The sequence below is a fragment of the Vidua macroura genome, chromosome 6 (assembly GCF_024509145.1).
Source record: "Vidua macroura isolate BioBank_ID:100142 chromosome 6, ASM2450914v1, whole genome shotgun sequence".
In the NCBI taxonomy this organism is placed as follows: Eukaryota; Metazoa; Chordata; class Aves; order Passeriformes; family Viduidae; genus Vidua; species Vidua macroura.
This window is the reverse complement of record NC_071576.1, coordinates 47,807,433-47,822,304: the sequence shown is the minus strand read 5'-3', so window position 1 is coordinate 47,822,304 and position 14,872 is coordinate 47,807,433. Positions and strand designations below refer to the sequence as shown.

General features: G+C 43.4%; 1 long non-coding RNA gene across 1 annotated transcript; it reads right to left on the bottom strand.

The window, feature by feature from the left end:
- Positions 1–10,262: 10,262 nt before the first annotated feature.
- On the bottom strand, positions 10,263–13,449 carry LOC128809471 (uncharacterized). Its single transcript, XR_008437728.1, has 3 exons — positions 13,176–13,449; positions 11,693–11,852; positions 10,263–10,378 (listed from the first exon to the last, which is right to left on the bottom strand). It is a non-coding gene; the product is annotated as an uncharacterized LOC128809471 (long non-coding RNA).
- Positions 13,450–14,872: the final 1,423 nt, after the last annotated feature.

Genomic DNA, 14,872 nt, shown 5'->3' with positions numbered 1-14,872 from the left:
ACAATGAATTCTTGTACTGTGAGTGACTGACTATAAAAAGACGGGAAAAATCTGAGTCTCCTGCAACACAAAGAAACCATGAGATAAATGAAAGTCATCTCAAAGGAACCATGCTAAAACTGTTCAACACTATAATTTAACACAGTCTCCTAGAGACTGGGAAAAGTCAGTGGGCTTATCCTTACAGCAGGTTGTACCAAGAGAGAGCCACAAGAGACATCACAAGTATTAAATGCCACAAGTGTGTACTGTCATCTCAAGGACCTGGTAATCTTGGCGATACCTAAGATTTGGAAGCAGCAGTCCAACTGCAAAGGTTTTTTAAGATTGACACTGAACTGGAAAGATCTCCTGGAATAATCAATTAACAAAAGAAAACCACTGAATTAATTAATCAGTCATCAATAAATCAATGAAATCTTCCTCTATATCATCTCCAAAGACATGACATTGATTCAGATGACCTAAGCAGTGAATGGGACCACTTTGTTTTTAATCCCCAAAATAATGGCATTAATATTGGATTAAATTCTACTAAATAAGTGTGCTCAGGCTTCTTTCAACCAAACCATTTGAAATGCTGCAGAAGATTCTCATTGAGCAGAGCAAAGTTGTCACTTCTGGAGGGTTATCTGATCCAGGACAAGATCTTTCTTATGATGGATTTCCTTTTTGAAATAAGCAAGGCAGCATCTTGCCAAGTACCTGGCCCAAGCCCCACCAAAACTAGAGAGAGAAAAGATTCCTGTTGACTGAAATAAATTTTGCTAACAGTTGGATTTGGTCAATTTTGAACTGAGAATAGAAACTTGCAGAGATGATGCTCTGGAATCACAGAAATGAAAGGTTTTGTAATCAGAGCTTAGAAGTGGAAGGAGATTAATATTCCATAATTTAAAAATACAGCCAGCTGCTGATTCCTTCTTTTTGCTATTAAAAACCTCACAACCCAAACACACACACACAGAGAAGACATAATTCAAAGATTGGTCATTTCCCAGTCAGCCTCCTTGTAGAGACACTGTGAGAATGAGCAGCTATATCACATCTCCCTAGATATGGTATGCAATGCTTGATAAGATGAGGCCCTCTGAGTGGATAATGGGATGGTTGGACTTCAGATTCTGCTGTGTGGGGTGAGCAGGGGGGAGAGATGAGATAAGGGTTTGATCTCTGGCTATTTATAAGCAGTGTGGCTTTCTACAAGTGCCTGCTAGTTTCAGTCTGATCTGAAGTACACTGCCCTCTGCAGTGTCCTGTTTGTTCCTGTGGGTGTTTGCTTAAGCCCCCAGCAAATGTTCTTTTTGGCTATTTGTGCTTTTTCCAGGGAGTTGTAGCTGATCATGTGGTGAATCTGGAGCCTGAGTTACTTAGAAACGACAATGATTCTTTAATGAAATGCCCCCACCTCATCAAAAGTTGCCAGGGTTGCTGAGGTCCTGTGTCTCCTTCCACTCTCTGCTGAGCCTGCCAGCATAGATCAGCAAGGGTCACCTACAGTAGGAGGCCTGGTAATGCAGAAATCTGCAAGTTGGGAGCCACACTGATTTTCCTGGCAGTGGCTTGCTGGCATATGTACAGGAGCTTTTGTTAGCTGTCAGCCTGAATGGAATGTCAATCATTCCCTTGGAGCCTGATCTTCAGATCACTGCAGTCTGAGAGGGCTTTTGCCTTCATCTTCATACAGTAGTAACTCAGGTCTGTGGAAGCTGGAACCCTTATTTTTTGTTAAGAAGCCTTTGTGATATTTAGTCCCCATGTGATTTTCTTTTTCTAACTCTACAGAAAAGTTTGAACCCTTTGCAACTGATATGCTACTGGGTTTTTTAGGGGACAGTTTGGATCACTTACCATGCTCTGGGTCATCTGTCACTTTTGCTGGCCGTTGCCAGATTTCCAGAGTTGCTAGGGGATGTCTTGTGCTCTATATAATTTCTGTATTCACTGATGTGCAACAGATTTATCTGTGTAGTTCAAGGCCTCTCTCTACCAGATGAGCTTGTACTGAAATCTCAGACCATCCCACACGTTCTCCTGGAGAAGACGCTAAGATTATTGGTATTCTTTTTAAAATAGTCTTCTTCTTCATCAGCTAATGCTGATTTTCTTCCCCTCAGCATCAAAGAACAATTGCTAACTACATCTCTTTCTTGCAGAAATTTCAAAGCAGTGTTGCACAGCATGATTCAGGCATGCACACATGGTAGAACTAGATAGAATTAAAGACATTTGTGTTTATCCAGTTAAACTACTGGTTCCTTTTCCTTTGACTGTTTTTTAATATACTGGCCACTCATTTTCTCTAACCCTGCCATGCAGCCCTCCTTATCATCATCATGCTCAAGCTGCTGAGCCTTTTCTTCTCTTCTCTTAAGCCTCTCACTAAATTCTAGTTTTCCTTCTACTGTAAGGAGATGCCCTGGGCCTTGGTTCCTACCTGTGCAAGCAAGTAAAGCTGATGTGAAGCAGAAATGCAATGCAATGCAATGCAATGCAATGCAATGCAATGCAGTGCAATGCAATGCAATGCAATGCAATGCAATAAAATAAAATAAAATAAAATAAAATAAAATAAAATAAAATAAAATAAAATAAAATAAAATAAAATAAAATAAAATAAAATAAAATAAAATAAAATAAAATAAAATAAAATAAATTCACCCTGTAGACTGGAAAGGAGGCTAGAATCCAGCTTTCCCAACATCTCTCTGCTTCTTAGTGTTCCTAACACACCAGTGTATGCTCTATTCCTAACCAACCTTAGTAAAGTTTGCTTATCTGGTCCCTTTCCATTATGGACAGTTGTTTTCCTCTGTGGCAGCCTCTTCCTGATGCTCTTGTACAGTGTTTCCAGCTCCCCCTCCATCTCTCTCTGTGATTACCTCAAATACACGCTCTGCAGTAACCAAGTCCATAGGTGACCTCAGCCTTGATGTTATTTATAGCAGAGGTAGACACTGTCCTGCAGTGCAGCTGCTCATTGTCAGAGCTAAAGATCCTGAGTTATAGAGCTCTCTGGGAGCTTATGGTGGCAGCAGTATTCCCACATCAAGTGAGATCCAGGTTAGATATTGAAAGGTTTCCTTGGCAGTTAGGCTCTGCTCTTGTGTCACTATCCTATCTAGGCTGTCCTGAGCGATCCCTAGTAAAGGTGAGGGTATAGCCCTCTCACACAAATGCCTTCAAGAGCAGCACAGGGCTAGAAATCATCCCTTCAGTCAGAGATGTGACATAGTTGACCTCTCCAGGGTATAGAAATACCTGTTTCACACAGATTCTCTTCTTGCTGGCAGTTACCCCTTTCCTTATTACAGAACTTTCCCACACTGAAGCCATAAAGTCGACCACAGCATCTTGGGGTTTTTGTCTGCAGTTTGGTCATCCCCTTTCCTCTGCTGTTTCTCCATCAGTGAAGGTGAAAAGCAGAAGAGGACCTGCAGTCACTTGCATCTTGCAGGACTGGTGCAGGTCCATTTCATGTTTCTAGGTAACATTTCAGGCAAATGTTCGTGAGCTCAGCAGTGGTGTGACTCTGTGTGTGTGTGTGTGTGTGTGTGTATGTGTGTATTTGCAAATCACTCAGATACTCTCTGAGGGTTTTCAGGGGGCCAACACTAAAGATTTCAGAAGTCAGACCTCTTGCAAGATTCCTAAGCTGAGATGCCCAAAGCAACATATTGCAAATTTCTTCTCTGGTTTCAGATTCACAACTTTGTGTTTCCCACTTTCAGTCAGCAGACTTCAGTTGGGGAAATACTGAGGTTAACGTACGAAAACACTGATCACAAATGTTACATGAATCCAAGTGATTGATGGAATTTCAGCCATTGACCATCATAGCTTGTGTTAATCTCCAGATATTGTATTAACACTGAGCGATTTCCCAGTTCTCATTGGCAATATGCTTTCATGGGAGTAGGTGTTAGCTGTGTTTTCCCTTCAGTGAGCTGTTTAATCATTGGAGCTTACTAGCAGTGGGATCTGGGGGACTTAGGTGATCACAAAGTGAATTTAGAGTAAAACAATGCCCTGCCTCTGGCTTCTCTGGGATGGTGCACAGGGGAGGGAATGGGTTCAGAGCTGCTCCATTTCCCCTTTTAAGTGTCTCTGGTGTGCTCCAGTGAGGACTAAGCAGGAAGCTGCTGCCTTCTTAGCCAAGATCTTCCTGGTTTTCAGGAGCACACTCAGACCAGCTCTCCTGCAGGTCAGCACATGCCAGTGAACTTGTTGTATCATGTTTAGTTGCACGTTCTGGTTGGCTTACTGAGGTCTGATCCAAAGCCTACTGCACATACAGGGAAGATTCACATACTTCTTCAGTGGCCTTTGGTCTACTCTGTGGAGGCAAAAATACAACTGTGATAGATACATGGGTGAGTGAACCCTACATTACCACCACATTTCACTCTGAGGAGATGGCAAAAGGGATTCTGCAGCCCAACATTGTGCATCCCAGAGCAGTAAAAGCAACATGAATCCTGTTGCATCCTGGAGTTTGGGTTTAGATTAGGGTTTTTAATTTATGTTAAAATAAGTCAAGTTCTGTAATCCCGCGGACCCCCCATGTTGTTTCCCCCCCGCGGTTTCTGGCCCCATGCTGCCTGCTGCCAGATCTTCCCCCTGTAACCACCCCGCCGTCCGGCCCCGGGAAACCCCATGCCGGCCACCCCAAGCCACATGATCCCACTCAGCCCGAGGCTCGGTGCCCGCCCCTGCGGGGTTCTCTGGTTGGTCGCTGTTGCTGGCGTCACCGCCACAGCAGCCGCCCCTATTGGACGGCAGGCCGTGGATCCTCTCGCCCTGCCTCTCCATAAAATCCTACCCCGCCGGCGCCCAGGCGCCATTTTCTCCCATGCGAGTGCTGGGAGCGGTCGCGTCTTTCCATCGAACCGCGCCACGTGACCAATAAACCGTTCCTGCCAAGCACAGAGTAAATGGACAAATTCCTTACCTCTTTACCGGATCCCTAGCGCACGGTAACAGAGGCTAGCCAGCCCACGCACCCGAGACACGGAGCCGTGTCCGGGAACCCGCGGCAGCAAACCCCAGCAGCACGTGGAAGCTATGCCACAGCCGGGCTCCCAAGAGCCGCGTGCAGCCGGGGAGAGCGAAAACCCACGCCGCAGAATCCTACTTAATAAGTAATTCAAAAGCACTTTCTGGTTTGTGAATCATCTGCATCCCAGACTTTCTGAGGCTCTTGGGTAATGAGACAAGAACAGTGCAGCCTTCTGTAATCATTTCTACCTGCTCATGGGGCTGCTAGCCTGCTCTGGCCCTAATTTTGAGCTGTTCTTTTAAACTGCTCTCTGCCACTAAGCAATTCTCATCTAGAGATCTCAGACATTAAGTAATCCTCCCAGCTTTTCTATTAAAAAAGCAAACTACCATTAAACCTGTTTTACAGGTGGGTAGGCTGAGCTCCAATCTGCCTGAGATCACAAAGTGTTATTTAGGGCCAAACTGCCTGATCTGACACATTCCTGCAGCAGGGATGACCGCTTTTCTTAGAGGAAAACAGTGCCCAGGCAGAGGGAGGGCTGGCCTCTGTTTATGTACGTGCTTTACACTTGACTGTGAAGCATATAAACCTCTCTGGCTGCATGGCTGGAATTCCAGGTGTCCCTCGGATGAAGATGCACGTGTAGCATAAACTCAAATGCTGTGCTGTGCTCTGTGTGCTGAGCCATCCGGCAGGTGGGAATGCACAACTCTGCCTGGTTGCTTGTGCCTGAGTCACCTCCTTCAGCATTTGCCACTGCCTAGCATGTTAGCATGCTGCCTGCTGGATAATAAATGACTTCATCTGCTGCAGCAGTGAGGATACTATTAAAAATTAACTCTGGGAAATGCTCCTGCATATTTTTTTCATTCAGACCTAGACAAGGGGGAAGAGAAGAGGAATGCTGCTGAAATGGGATTTGCAGAAAAGGCAAGTGGAGAGTTTTTAGTAATGGAGATGGTTCAGGCTTCAGTTTAATCACTGCAGTTGTTGGCAATGATCAAAATTCAGAGGGCTTAAGGCACTTGATAAAGTTAAAAGCAGTGCAGGTAGAAAAGACTCAGTAGGCATATTGCAGAGGAGGTCAAAGAATGGGATAAACGGGGATTACTGTGCTGACATATCATTTATTACCTGTTTGCAGAAATATATGAATTTATCATGTGGATGATATTACCACTTGTAAGGAATGATGCCTGTAGATGAAACATTCTCAGTTTTGGTTTATGTATTGCATGCTTTTCTCATAGTATCACACTTAGAACCACACCTTACCTATAGCAGCATGCAGAGTGTATTTACAGAAGTGAAGGATTTGTATTAAATATCTTAGGAAACAGAGCAACTGATAAACATATATTTCATTTTCTTGGCTTCTCTTGCCTCCAGCACCCACACAGTATCCATCAAATTGTCTGGAGTCAAATCCTCAAAGGCTGCATTTGAGGCTTGGGCAAGGAGCCAGCCTGGTTTAGAGAGCAAAGTCCTGTCTGTCCACACGCACTTCCCACTGTCTGTGTGCTGCAGTCTGGAGCAGGGGAGCTCAGCCTTAGGTTCAACAAAAAAATACCCGTTTAACTCCCTTTGCATTGTTCCAAGAAAGGGATTTGGTCTGAAGCCTGCAGATGCATGTATTAATGATTCCATTGTTGACACAAAAGTTGCACCTTGTTCTGAGACGTCATTCAGCTGGCTTTGGTACAGCAGCAAGCAGCATGTCCCATCCTGAGGGATGTCCCAGCTCCTTGAGCTGTTCCCTTCATAGATGGTTGGTACCTATAGATGGTCTGGATTGCAACACAGGCTGTAATGCCAGGTGCACTGACTGCACAAGTAGATTTGCCCTCTGGCTGGCATGCTTTTTCCAGAAGCATACTGGGGCTGTTGATTTCACAAATGTACTGTGATATGACAGCACCTATCCAAGGGCCAAGATGAGGTCTGCATGTTTGTCCTCAGTCACCTGCTCCTCTCCATATGGTAGAGGTATTTTAAAATGTTTGTCTTAAGCAACATTTCCTGCTGCAGCAGGAAAAATTATATAAAGTTCCTTCATAAACAGTGTTATAAATTTGCTGGATGAAAAGTACTCAGATATTGCTATATCCAAATTGGAGACAATTCCTATTCTAAGATCTCTCCTTACCTGTGATATTTACGGAACCATGGTTGAAATATCCCTCAGGCTAATTCCTTTATTTATTGTCTCTCCTTTCTCTCTCCATCCAGACAGAGCTTTGTCATTAGCCCTAGTCCCTGCTACCTACATACAGCTCTTGCTGCAGCCAAGCACACTGCTGGAGCAAGGATCTTATTTGAATGATTACTGACCAGGAGTTATCACAATGGTTGTCATCAACACAACACCAATTTATAAACATGGTCTTTGTGGGGGGTTTGGAAAGCCCAATAGCTTAGAGTGAGTTTGGCACCTTTTTGCAGAGTAGATGGTGCATGTTGAAATCACTTCCTTTAACTTCAACAGATTTGAGCTCGCACCCATGGTGGGGTTATTTATTTCCCTCCCCTTCACCCCCACGCCCCCCACGTCTCTGTATTTCACTCTCCAGGTTGCCAAGGGCTGTATGTGTTACTCATGTGCTGTGAGGCAAGTATCTTAAAGAAGAAAGAAGTGACCTGTGCAAACAGCTGTAGGCATATGTCCAGCCGCCCAGTTCTCTAGAAAAGGAAACTGTGATCTATGCCTGGAAAATCTTCTTCCACAAGCCAGGAGTTAACCAGTAAACATTGAATATATAGTTGTGCTCTAGACACTTGTGTTTCCACTGGCTTTTAAGGAGAATGAGAAGGAAATGTATTTTTAACAGCAGCTCAACTTGTAACTTGATCTGCTACTGCAGGGAGAAATCAACTGATAATTTAGATATTAGCCAGCTGCCAGTGTTTGTACACAAGATTACGTGGAATGGTCTGTGTTAGTACATCCACAGCATGGCATAGGAAGTGGCCATTGTAGGGCAGGACAGGGGAAGCTTGTGTGTATTCCAAGGAAGATAGGTTCTGCAAGTGGTGATGTGTCAGGAGTTGTTGGGGGGATTTCACACATTTCACTATGTCAAAAGTCCATCTCCGTTTCTAACAGTGGGAAAGTCTGGGAATGAAAGGTCTCTGCTCAGACTGTGAATGAAGTGAATGAAGGTGAGTCACAGTACTACAGGAGCTTCATGGCTCCTACAAATAACAGTTGTTTGTGGACATAGGAGGATTCCCATTCTCTGGGAATTTCTGTCTTCTTCTGAAGGGAAATGCTCAGCCATATGCCCACCACCCAGCTCAGGCACTAGGAGTTTCTGTTCAACCAAAATAAGGGTTAATCTGGGCTCTCTTCTAAGGTGTTTCAAGAAAAGAGGATAGAGTGCTCAGACAAAAGTGCAGGCATTCAGGCCAAAGAGCAGTGATAAAGTGCAGGTTTTCATGGCCAAAGAGCTGGCCTACAAACATGACTGGAGTCCCCTGTGGAAAACAGCATGCCATGTCCACTGCCATGTACTGTCACCAGACAGTGGGGCTGCTGACAGATCCAGCCTTGAAAAGGCTGTTAAGCAAGGCTTTTGAGGTAGCTGTGAGGTTTCTGTGGACTGGGATGTGTTTTATGGTTTTCCATAATTGGAAACACTACCTGAACATCTGTCTGAGTCTCAGCCAGCCTGCTGAGTTAGGTAATGAAGCTGAATTTTTACTGAAACTTTCAGACAGTGCATAACACATACAGAGGCATACCAATAATACATCTTTTCTCATCAGTAATCTAACTTAACTGCTGGAATGTAAGTACACAGTCCTTTTTCTAAGCACACATTATGCAGAATCAGAGCTAAGGCTGTATAGAGAATGCCTGGAAATCAGGTCTCTCCTGTCATTTTGGGGACACGGAAACATTCTTCATTCAATATGAGGATGGGATTCCTTCTAGTAGTCTAGAGGAAGTTACACATGGCAGTAACTCAAATATAGGTGAATCCCAAGGCTTTCCAAAGAGGCTATCCATGGAAAAGGCAACCTGAACTGCTTAAATTCTAGGGAAAATCACAGTATGGTATAGTGGTGTGTTGCATCACTTTTCATTCCTGTATAATATTTGCTGAACTCCAGGCTGCCTGCAGCAGAAGCAGATGTGTAGGGTCAAAGGTTCCTTTGACAGAGCAGAGAGCACCATTTTTGCCTTCGCTCAGTTCATTCACTGATGCTGAGCCAGAGCTGCTGTCCGTAGCATGGCTCACAGCGGTGCTGTTGCTGTGATGGCTGAAAGCCCTGGTGTACATGAGTTGCATTCAGAGTAAGCTCTGAACTGTGCAAAGTACATGCAAAGTAGTGGTGTAATGGCATGCAAACTGGTGCTTTGACCTGATTAAATTTTTTAAAAGCCCCAATTTCTCCACTGCTTCACATCATATGTTGTCACACTGATGGGAAGTGAAAATAGCAAACCCTTTCTAATTCGGTAACATTTTATGGTGGCTTTGCATTGGCACAAAAAGCAAGTACACATTGGAAAGCTGCTGTTTTCCCTGTCTGAAGACAGCTAGATGAATTTCACAGCTAAATCCTGCTTGGAAAGACAAACCTAAAAAGCACAGTGAGGCCACAGGTTCCTTTACACTGCAGCAAGTGAGGAAAAAGAACAAATGTTGCTCCTGAAAAACTGTGGAGAAAGAGTCACTGACTGTAACTCCTTTCCAACATCAATTCATTTTCCCCTTTGTTTAAGGTTGAAAACAAAGTTGTAATTCAATCATTGTCCATGGAATTCATCCCAGAAGAAATGCAAGGACCACCAACAATGTGGTCCAGGTGTGGATTATAAATATCATCAAGAAGAGACATTCTGTGTCTTGGGGGCGTTAATCTTGCAGCCAGTGCTCTTCCGTTTATATTTTGATTTTAAGCCTGCCATTTTTAAGGCTTCTCAGCAAGACTTTCTCTTGCAGAGGATTCCTACCACAACAAGCACAGTGATACACACCTAAACTGAATGAAGCCCTATTGTGGTACTACAGTTGTAACACTGGGTTTTATACCTACCCATTCTTTGATAAAAATGACCATCTGGCAGCTGCAGAGAAGCTTTGGACTTGTCCCATACCGTGGGACAGGATACCATACACTGGAAAAGCACATGCATGTAGACAGCATCCTTGAGTTTTCCAAAACCAGGAAATAGTTTGATCCAAAAGAAACTGAGAAAGGTAGAGGGCCTTGAACAGAGGAACAAACCAATAATAATTTATACCCAGGCATTTCAAGTTACCATTTATTCATCTGGAGTCAAGAATTATATAAACAAGGGAGTATAAGTATACTTTTCTGGCTCTCAGTATTTTTTTCAGATAAGAAGAAGCTTTTGTTTCCTTTTTCCTGTAAAAATGTAAAGGGAGAAAAATATTACATTTACAAATGTATTTATTTACAACTATTCATTTTAATTAAGGCAGAAATAGGAAACAGCCCTTCTGGAATTAGGCAGTCCTGGCTCAGTGGCTCAAATATTAATACATCGTCCTATCTCACCTTTGCTACCCCATGTCTTTCATCCCAATCAATCATCTTGACTGCACAGTAATGCAACTATTTCTGAGTATAATCTCTTGGTCATGAACCAGAATCTGCTTTCCTAAAGCAATAGTACAAAGGAAGGAAAGATTCCTCTAGTGTGGCATCTGCACTGGGTATTGCTTTAAAGTAAGTGGGATTCCTCCAGAGTTTTTCCCTCCCAGCAGAGCTGAGTCAGGATTTAAGCTAAAGAGATATCCCAACACAATTGAAGCCTGTCTTAAGCTTACCTTTTCCCTAAGAGACTCTACACCATGACAAGGTACCATTTGCTGTTTTTATTGCCTTCTAGTACGCCAAAAATTTACCATGCCAAGGAGGGTGTTCACTTTCCTTGAGCAAGCATGCAGCAGTGAGAGGAGACAGGTTCTGTCATGCTGTGCAACTTTGGTGACATCAGTAGTTTTGTTCACTTGTTTATAAAACCAAGGGCAACATAAAACTATGAATGCCCATCTTTCAGTCTGAGTTAAAATACTCTATGAAAACTGTTATCAAAAGTTTTTCCAGGTCTAGTGGTCCTGGCTTTTGAGATAAGCATATATTCTATTTGCCATCTGTTGGAGCTGGGGCAGGTATCTTCTCTTAAATTGGGCAGTTTTCTTATCTCTTCCAAGAACAATGTCTCCCTCCGGGGAGATATCTTCTGTTAATGGGCCATTGAATGGCTCACTGCATGACTGATAAGTGACATCATCCCATTGTGAGATGCTCCACCCAGAGGGAGGAGCCAAGCATCCCTACCTGCATAAAATCAGCATTTTTTGAGACATCAGATCAGCCTCTTCACTGGATTCCCAGAGGAAGACCAGGCCCATCTACTCTATCACCAGACCTTCAGAGAAAACTACACCCTTCTACGGGATCACCGCTTCAGCTGCATTTCATCTGCCACTCCAGGAGAAGCAGCCACCATTTAACTGGACTATCACCAACACCCTGACTCCTCAGGGTGTCAGGTTTCTGACTCTATCAGTAGTTTTGTTTGTACTAATTACATTTTTTTATTACTATTATTTAGTTTTTTTCCTAATAAAGAACTGTTATTCCCATTCCCATATCTTTGCCTGAGAGCCTTTTTATTTTGAAATTGTGGTAGTTCGGAGGGAGGGGGTTTACCTTTTCCATTTCACGGGAGGCCCTTGCCTTCCTTCACAGACTCCTGTCTTTTCAAACCAAGACACTAGCTCAGAATGAAAAGATACAGCTTTGTACAAAATGCCAAATGTTTTCTGACAAAGCTTTCTTTTCTGATTGCAGTTTATGAATTCACATAAGCCTGTGAAAAGGAGCAAAAACAAATGCCCAGATTAATTGAATCAGAGATGCTTTATTAACTGGATTCTCTTATCGCCCTTTCTTTTAATGCCAGGTGCAGTAACAGAAAAATAAATTCAATTTGCAGACTCTTGTCATCCTCCAGATCTTTTGATCAGTCTCTCAGCCTCATTCATTGCTTCTGATTATGAACTTCTAAGCACCTGCTGTGGTCGAAACTGTTCTTACATCATCTCCTGAACACAGTGACTTCAATCACATGAAATCATGAGGTTAATGCCACAGTCGAGACTTCAAAGCTGTTTCTGCAGACCTGAGCTGATTTTTTTTTTTTGAAAATGCTACAGTAGCTCTTAGTTCTTAACCAATAGAAGAATTACCAAAGTTGTCAGTGTTCTGCTTATTGTGCAATACAAGAAGATGGGAAAAATTTCTAGCAGAACTGCAGTCTGGGTGGGGGTGGCAGTACTGTAGGATGAGTTCTCCACTTAATCTCAGATTAGTTTTGATTTTTGTCTTTTTGTATAAAGTGGAGATAAGTATTCTTGTTCTGTATTACCCACTTAAACCAGATGACCTTTAAAAGTTCCCTTCCAACCCAAACTATTCTATGAAATTGTTAGTTGCGCTAGAAAAGGGATTCTCACGAGAAAAAAGGTGATCACAGGGCTTACTAATGAGCGTAAGAGATCAGGCTGCAAGGGGAACTACCTTCAGAGAGACACTTAGAACAATCTTTCATAAGGGGGGAGACACTGATACATATCTAAATGAGTCTGATGGGTTATGTGCAATAGCAGAAAACTTTCCTCTGACCAGAAAGTCCCCTCTGGTTCTGTGTTTCTGAGTTGTAGGACAATCAAATCTTAAATGTTAATTATGCAAGTAGCAACAGTGATTATCTATTGATCAATAATATTAATTATAGACTGGGTTGATTGGATGGTGCTTGTGACTGAATAAAACCAGAAGAACAGAAAAATCTCTTCTTGTAAAATAAGATTCCCAAAGGAAAAGTATGTTTATCTAGGCTTGGCTTTCAGAGGAGGCTTCACCCAATTACTGTTCATTTGGGTAGCACCAATGGAATTAATCCAGAGTAACATATTTTGTGGAGTTCCTGTGAAGGTGAGATCAAAATCAGGCCCACTGTCTCCAGGTAGGTCCCAGGTACTCTAATTGTCAATACTAAGATTCTAAAACTTTCTTGGATAAACTGAAACATAACTTTTCTTTCCTATAAAGCTTTGTGAATGTACAGCATGGTTCCTGGATAGACATCACATCAGCTCCACAGTTATTAATTTAAGGATTTCTCACTGACCTTAGCTTAGCTCTGGGAATGGTGCCAGCACAATTACAGTAACTTTGAATAAAGAGACATAAAGCTTCTGTATCTACCCTGAAATTGTGCCAGAATTTTCTCTTCCTCAGTGATGGAAAGATACATTTCTTCGATTGGTTTCAAATAGTTCAGACTGCATTGGCCATCAGTAGATTATTTCCAGCAAAATAAGGAAAAGAAGAAAATTACCATGCAGATATGTGCATACACAATACATATCTGCTCCACAGATAACCTTTGGAAAGTGTGTCCCAAGAAGGTGTATGTTGGGAAACTGAGTCAAGGTGATCTGAGCTAGTTATCTGGGGAAAAAAAACGGCAGAGTTGGGAATAAAATTCCAGGGGCAGATGCTTGATTCAGTATTGTTTTTGCTGAATCACACTACCTTCCTGGAGCATGTCAAGGCCCATTGCCTTCCTTCCTGTGAAGATGGGCAGCTGGATTGCAATGACACCATGTGGAGCTCAGTGTGCTCATCACCTTGGAAAATCAGGTCCCTGGTGATTCTCTCTGATGTTAATTGACCATCAGACCCTAGAAGAGGGGAGTCAACACATTTCCTGACCCATGGTCTAAGTGTTTTCCAAACCCTAGAGTAAATTTGATGGAGTTCTAGAGGAAATGCTGATGCAATCCACCAGCAGCTGCTGCTCTCCCACATCCTCACAAAGATGGGGTGAGCTGCATGCAAGTAGTGTAGTCAAAACCCCAGCTGCTTCTACATGGCAGGCAGGACTCTGTGCCTTCCCTACAGACCTCTTGCCTTCCTGCCTTTGAGAGAAACACTGCTAAGGGCTGTTCCCAAGAAAATGCTGGGATCATCCTGAATGTAAACGCCTGAAAAAGCAGGCTTTTCATGTGGGACCACTGATCACCTAGGAGGATGTGATAGGAATCACATCTTCCTAGGTGCCTGATTTACAAATCCTATATTGAAATGTGGAAATGTAGATATCTTCTGTGAGTGAGCATGGTAAGAGCTGGACTAGAGCTGCACTCTTGCACTGAGATGTTTGATGATGTCACCAACAAAAGTTGAATCACATCTGTTGGATCCAGGTTATTACAAACTTCATTCTTAGATGTCTAATCTTTTGACAATTCTGGTCTGGAAATTTATTCTTTGAATCTGTTTGTGTTTTAGTTGGTTAGTTTGGGTGTTTTGTTTGTTTGCTTTTGTTTGGTTTTGTTTTGGTTTTTTTTAAATGCAAAATCATTTGGTGAAACCAGCCTTGTTATCTGCCACAAGCTGCATTTTTTGCACACACTGCAGGCGTGTGAGATCACCTTTGTGCATGATAATGTCGTTAGTTTTTCATCGGCCGGCAAAGGTTTTGGATGTGGTGTGGAACAGAGATGTCCCCAACCTCTCCTTCAGCCGTGTGAGCACCTGTCACCCAAATCCCACAGAGGGTCCTGCTGCCTTTCCCGTCCCATTCCTGTCCTCAATTCCGTGCCCACCCCTGCTCCCCCAGTTTGCTCCCGCTGTTTGCCTTGCCGCTTTTTCCACTGCAAGCACGCTGCTCTGCCACTCCGAGTCGTGAACCCTTCCTGCCTCGGGAGGCTCTCCAGCCTCTCCTCCTCCTCCTCCCGGCGCGGGCAGCGGGCGGGGCCGCTGCGATGGGAGGATGGATGGATGGATGGATGGATGAATGCGTGGGCGGGCCCGGGGGCC